The sequence below is a fragment of the Galeopterus variegatus genome, unplaced genomic scaffold (genome assembly GCF_000696425.1).
Source record: "Galeopterus variegatus unplaced genomic scaffold, G_variegatus-3.0.2 Scaffold2606, whole genome shotgun sequence".
NCBI lineage: Eukaryota > Metazoa > Chordata > Mammalia > Dermoptera > Cynocephalidae > Galeopterus > Galeopterus variegatus.
The window spans coordinates 167,084-172,955 of record NW_007728717.1 but is presented as its reverse complement, the minus strand read 5'-3'; positions in this window follow the sequence as shown (position 1 = coordinate 172,955).

Here is a 5,872-nt window from a genome sequence, read left to right as displayed (position 1 = left end):
CCCCAGCCCCCCCCAGGGCCGCCCCTTCCCAGCAACCCCCAGAGGCCCCCCCCCGCCCCCCTTTCCTCCCAATCCCCCCCCCCCCCGAGTTCCTGTATTTTAGCCTCCTTTACTAACCCTCTTCTTGGCCCACTATGATCTCCTGTCTTTACATGATCTTCTGTCTTGTCCTAATCTTAATTCTTTCTCTACATCTGTTATTTTCCCTATGCCTGCTGCCCCCTTTAACCCTTCATCTCAGCTCCTCATGATCCCCTTTCTTAACACCCTCAGAATCTCTCATCTCAGTCCTCCCCACCCCCCATTAAATCATTAAATCTCAGCCCCGGTTTCCCCGTTGCTCAGAGCAGGCGGGGTTGCGGAGGCGTAGCCAGCGGAAGCCGCCGCTCCAGCAGACACGGTGCCTGGCGCCCACGTCACTGTCTCCCAGGCCCATCTGTGCTCGAGGGAGTGGGGGTGGGAAGGGGGTAATCTGGGGGTGAAGAGGGGGAAGGGGGTTCTTGGGGGGTTTGATGACAAAGGAAGGACTTGGGCAGAAACTTTCACTTACCTTTTCTTTGCTGTTTCCCAGAGAAACATGGGGGTTTGAACACCCATGAGATCATGCAAACTGGATAGAGCTGGAAACTGAGGCTTGGAGTATTTAGTCCACAGAGCAGAGCAGGAGAGGGTCCTGGGGTCCTGGGGTCAGGTCTGCATGTTCTTCACTACCTGCCTTCTTTCCAGTACTCACTGTAGGGCTCCCCAGGTGTAAAGGGCTATGAGGTGTGGAGGAAGAAAGGGAATGGGTGAGAGGAGGACGGAGAAGAAGCGGGCTTAGGGGGATGAGGAGGGAGGAGAGATGGGGTGAGCGGGACAGGGAGAGGAGCGGGGACAGAGAGAGTAAGGAAGGGAGAGGAAATGAGATGAGGAGGGAATGGGAGGTGGGGTGGGGGCCGGGGAGTAGAAGGGAGGGAAGATGGGGTGAGCAGCAAAAGAATGGGACAGAGAGATGAGGTGAGGAGAGATGAGGAAGGGAGGTGAGGTGGGGTGATCAGGGAGTGGAATAGTGTGATATGGAGGTGGCACAGGTGGCATGAGGGGGCCCAGGACCCGTGCTGGCTTCTCAGATCTGGGGGCTCTCACTCCCCCACCTCCGGACTCATGGGGGCCAGGGCTGTGGGTAGCTCTGCTTCTTACTATTCCAGTTCTGTCTCTTTTGCATCCTCCAGCCCTGCCTGTGCCAAGACAGAAGCAGAGAGTTTAGTCACCAGCCCTTACCTGGCCCCTGCTAATGCTAAAGTGTAGGCTTGACCTTTGAGGGTGCCTTCAGGTGTTGGTGGTGGCACAGACTCCGTTGTCTGCCTGGCTTACTATTGCTACCCTCTGTCCGATTGCCCTGGGCATTAGGTGTGATTACAAGGAAACAGGGTGCACAGTGCGGTGCAGGGTGTGAGAATGTGGGCCCTGGAGTTGGACCGTTAACCTTGTGAGGTTACTTGGCACATTCATGCTCATTTCCTCCTTTTTAAATGGGGACAGACAACAGCAGGTCTTCACAGGGTGGTAGTGAGGGTTAATTAAGGTAAAACACGTAATGTACTCAGCTCTGAGCTTGGCATGTAGTTAATGCTCAAACAAGTTAACCATTACTCTGTGTGTTCACAGATACCGACTGTGTGAGTGCGCCTATGAATGTGTGGGTCTGATCGGGGGTTATGTGTACTGTGTCAGTAATGTGGTTCCTGAGCGAGAGTGTAGCTGTTTACTTACTTTTGTGTGGTACTGTGCCTGATTCTGTTATTTGCTGTGGGTATGTGATTTTGTGTCTGTGTACATGTGCGGTTAAGTGACTGTGTAAGCATTTATCCACGTGACAGAGTGGATGAAGTATGTGACATGCTGACGCCATGTCTGCCAGTGTATGCATGCATCTGTGATCCAGTCAGTTCCAAACACCCCCACTTGCCCTCCCTTCCCATGGAGACGTACGTCATAACCCTAGGTGTCCCTTATTTCCTCACCCTGAGGGAACCGGAACCTGTGGGTGGAGGTGGGGGTGGGTGCCAGTGAGGAGGTGTTTAGACAAGAGCACATGTTCCCTCCCAGACCGTGTATGGGAGGGGAAGCCCCCTATCTTGCACACATACCAAAGGCTCCAGAGGAAGTGTCCCCCCCCCAGCCTGTTCTCAGTTCTCTGTCTTGTCACCATGGCAGCAGTTGCCAGGGGCTGCCATGGTTGCTAAGATCAGGGTGTGGGAGGCTGCCAGGTTCTGTTGCCAGTAGAAACAGAGAACTCTGGGTGGGGGGAAAGACTACCCCAACAGCTGCCACCTGTCTGCAGCAACAAGACTGGCCCTTGGGCCTCTCCTCTCCCTAAATTTTACCTGTGATTTTTATGTGGTAGCACTAGAGTGGGGGTGGAGGCTTTAACAGGAAGCTGGAACTAGGATACTGGGATCCACCTTCTGAGGAGAAAGGGGGCTCCTCAGTCTGTCCATTAACATTTTTAAAGTTAGGAGGTCCTTAGAGAACAGTGACTACCTCATCCTGTCCACCATCCCTCATACCTCTCCCCTGGGCAGTATCCCTGATTGAGCTCTCCAGTGACTGGGTGCTTATTATCTGATGATTTCACCTGCTACATTGACCCATTACCTTGGATACAGGCTGACTCCTTCTTGTAGTCAGACTCTTAGCATCTCACCTGATACATGCTTCATGCTGACATTCGAGCCAAGACTTTGGTCCCACCCATTCTCAGTTTTGGCCTCAGCCTGAGACACCAAACCTGATCCTAGTCGTGGATGAAAAAGTTCCCCAAATCCAGCCTCAGCCTAAGCTCTCCTCCTAGACATGGCTGAGCCCTAATTTTGACACCATATACTTGAACTCATCCTAAGATTTGGCTCTGATGCAATACACTGACTGAGCACTGACTGGGGGACTTTACTCTCTGGTACTCTCAGGTAGGTCCTGCATGTTCAGAACCTGCTACACTGACCATCAAGGTTTAAAGGGGTTTCCTGCTTTGGGGAGAGAGGACAGTACTAGGCATGACCAGCAGAGGGCGTGCAATATCGCGTTCTCAAGGCAAACTTCCAAAAACCCTCCTGTGAACTAAAGAAATGAAAAGTTCCCGAGTTTTTTGTCTTTTTTCGTGACCGGCAACGGATCGCAACCCTCAGTGTCGCGCCCATACCGGACCGGGACCGGCAATGGGATCGCAACCCTCGGTGTTGCGCCCGCACCTCGCTCAGCCAGTGAGCAGGAACCGGTCTGTATGTGGGATCCGAACCCTCGGCGGGAGCGCCACCGCGCTTCCCAAGCGGAGCACTGTAGCAGTGCGCCACCGGGCCGGCCCCAAGTTCCCGAGTTTTGATGCTAAAACTTTGGGGTCATGTGGGTCCTTAAAGTAATGGATCTTCTCCCTCCGACTTAGCAAGACTTATGGCTGGGCATGCAGCAGAAGATACTTGATTGTTTACTGCCATCTCAGGTCTCAAAAGGACTTGATACCTGGTAAAGTATCCTGCCCCCAACTCAACAGTTCTGTCACATGCTTATACAGCTTCACTGCCTTCCCCGGTATCCAGTTATCTTGTGGTTCTAGCGAGCAGAAATTTGCCTTTCTGTAGTGTCCACCTTTCATCTTAGCTCTATCTTTGAGACCACATTGACCTCATCGGCCCCATTCTGCCAAACGTCAGCCATCTGCATCCCTCAGGTCTGCTCCTCTCTCGTACTTATGCCTTCCTTCATGGGTGCCTCCCCTGCCTTGTTCAATTCCAGCTGCTGAGACCACATTCTCCTGAATGTGTTTCAGTTTGTGGTGCCTGGCTCTGATTAGCTTCTTCTGAGAGTGCTGGCGCAGCATATGGTATACAAGGCGGCCTGTCTCCCTCCTTTGACTCTGAACCTCTTTCCTCATAACCTCAAATCACATCAGTTTGCTTTTTGGCATACACCTCATACTGTTCTCCCACACCAAGTTAAGACCACAAACTTTTTCTCCCTGAGCTGCTAAATCACCTCTTGCCCATTTGTACCTGTTATGATTTTGAAAAGAGTAATATATTTATTTTTAAAAACAAAGACATTTGAAATTTTTTTAAAAAATTGGCAACACTTTCTGAATTTTAGGGCTCCTTGGATTTGGAAATTTCTGAACTTGATGTTTACTTAAAGGTGAGACAAAGGAGGACCGAAGGTCCCCAGCTTGCTTAGCTGTGACTTCAGCACTGTGGACAGAGGCCACTGGCGGTACAACAGCTATGCCTGGGACTGTGCGAGGATGGAAGATGATAACGCTCACAGCCTTCAGATACAGCAGAAACTCTTGCTGCTCACTCCATGCCCTTCAGTGTATAATGCTCTCTCCTCTTACCAGACTCATTGTGTTCTCACTTAACTACCAGCCCAGTGGGCAGGCAGGACAGGGACTGTTTTCTGGATTTTTACAGATGAGGAAACAGGTTCAGCAAGGTCAAACTCCAAGCAATCCCTGGAAAGGGTGGAGCAGGAGAGAGAATACTAATTACTCCATGTTTAGCAAATTTAGCGGCCACTGTTTTCCTTTGGGGAATGACTTTCCCTAGGGATAAAAAGTGAGTGCACTTGAGCCAGAGCAGGACAGGTTGGGTGGAGGTTTGTGTGAAACTGAGGCTCCAGGCAGCCCTTGGAGCAAGTGTCAGTTGATGGGAGGAATAGTCCTAGGAGGGTCTAAAGTTCCATCCAGGACTGCTGGACTGAGGGTGGGGAAAACTTACTTATCATTAAGGTCCACATAGACCCAGCCTTTATGCCCCTAGTTCTGTTCCAATGCTTAAGGGGCTGGTGGGATGTCATTAAGCTGCCTCAGTCTGATGGACCCCCATAGGGAAACACCAGGGAGGAGAGGTATGGGAGTCCGGTAAATGAGTGGGGTGAGTTGTGCAGTGGGTGTAAGAAATCTGTGACATGGCTATAGGCCTGGTTACCTATGTCTACTGCTGGGGGTGAAAAGGGGAGGCTCCCTTGAGGTGTACTTTGACAGGAAGTGCAATAAAGTGGCTAAGAACGTGGGGGCTGAAGGTACCCCACTGCCTAGCTGGGTGACTGTGTAACCATGAGAAATTTAGCCTCTCTGTTCCTCACTTTTTTCATCTATAAAACAAATCTCATAAGGTTGTTTTGAAAATTAATTACCTTATGCAAACCACTTAGAACTGCCCACTGCATAGTAAGTGTTCAAAAATGTTAGTAATTATTTGTATTTGGGACCTGCTATGGTTTTGGAGGTAGAGTATCTGCCTCTGACCCACAGCCTAGATACGCCCTCACACCTACAGGTACTGGTCTGTTCTCACCACGTAAAAGGGATGAATGGGGATTCCACAGTCCTCTAAATGCTTCTCCAGACCTAATTTTTCCAATCCTATCATATCACATTAAAATCATTTCTAAAGATGGGGAGGAAACTCTCAGACCAGGGAGGGCCCACAAAACCAGGAGAACACAGCTAAGTAGTTTCTCTACTTTGTAGCTCAGAAGAAACTGAGAAAAGTGTCTAAAGCCTGCCCTTGGTGGGTAACGGGGACAATACACAGCAGGCAGGCTCAGAGGCCAATTTACTACATTTTCCTCAATTTCTTCAAAAGCTCTGGCTCTTTCCTTTAGTGCTCCTGTTTCCCCTTTGTATCTGTGGCGGATAGGTACCTGTATCTCTGTATCTGTATGTGTGGTGCCCCTACCCCCACCCATCACTTGATTTTTGGGAGGGTGAGGGGCTAGGAAAGCTGTAGAAGAGAGCCACAGTGCATTGCATTCTTCCTGGAGGCCACAGCTGCCCCTGTTTTATGATAGGAAACCACACAGAAATGGCAGTTTCCCCAAACAGAAACAGGAAGCCAAA